This window comes from Myotis davidii, unplaced genomic scaffold (genome assembly GCF_000327345.1).
Source record: "Myotis davidii unplaced genomic scaffold, ASM32734v1 C62450548, whole genome shotgun sequence".
Classification (NCBI taxonomy): domain Eukaryota; kingdom Metazoa; phylum Chordata; class Mammalia; order Chiroptera; family Vespertilionidae; genus Myotis; species Myotis davidii.
In genome coordinates, this window is record NW_006346060.1 from 1 (window position 1) to 476 (window position 476).

Here is a 476-nt window from a genome sequence, read left to right on the forward strand (position 1 = left end):
TTAGTGGTAACCAAATTTATTAAATATAAAGGACATCAGGAGGAATAGAGAGGACCAGAAGCTATCTTGGTAATTCACACCCAAGGAGTAGCATCCAGGGTGCGGCAGGGGATGGGCATGGAGCGCAGTGATAGGCGCGGGCTGCAGCCAGACAGTTCTGCATTAGAGAGGACAGATGGGGGTCAAAATCAACACAAACAAGACACTTTATACAAGTACAAATGATTGCTTCTACTCGGAAAAAAACATTTGAAGTCAATTATTCGTGTAACTCATGTTTCATCAGATGAATTTCCTTTTTCCTTAAACTATTATACGTTCCTCTTACAAGCAAATGCCGTTAATATTAAGCTTACTTTTTGCCTTACATTTTCCTAGTCGTGGGGAAGTTGAACCACACAGTGATGTGATAATCATCAGGGTTTTGTTTTGTTTTATTTTCTTTGACGCGAGCATATCCAGTGTTATGAATTTAA

At 39.5% G+C, this 476-nt stretch overlaps 1 long non-coding RNA gene across 2 annotated transcripts; it reads right to left on the minus strand.

Annotated features, from left to right (window-relative positions):
* On the minus strand, window positions 1-470 carry LOC107181404. Of its 2 annotated transcripts, none has more exons than XR_001512113.1 (2): window positions 369-470; window positions 1-157 (listed from the first exon to the last, which is right to left on the minus strand). It is a non-coding gene; the product is annotated as an uncharacterized LOC107181404 (long non-coding RNA). The 2 variants fall into 2 exon arrangements; XR_001512112.1 differs by having other exon boundaries at window positions 357-470.
* Between the last annotated feature and the right edge of the window lie 6 nt (window positions 471-476).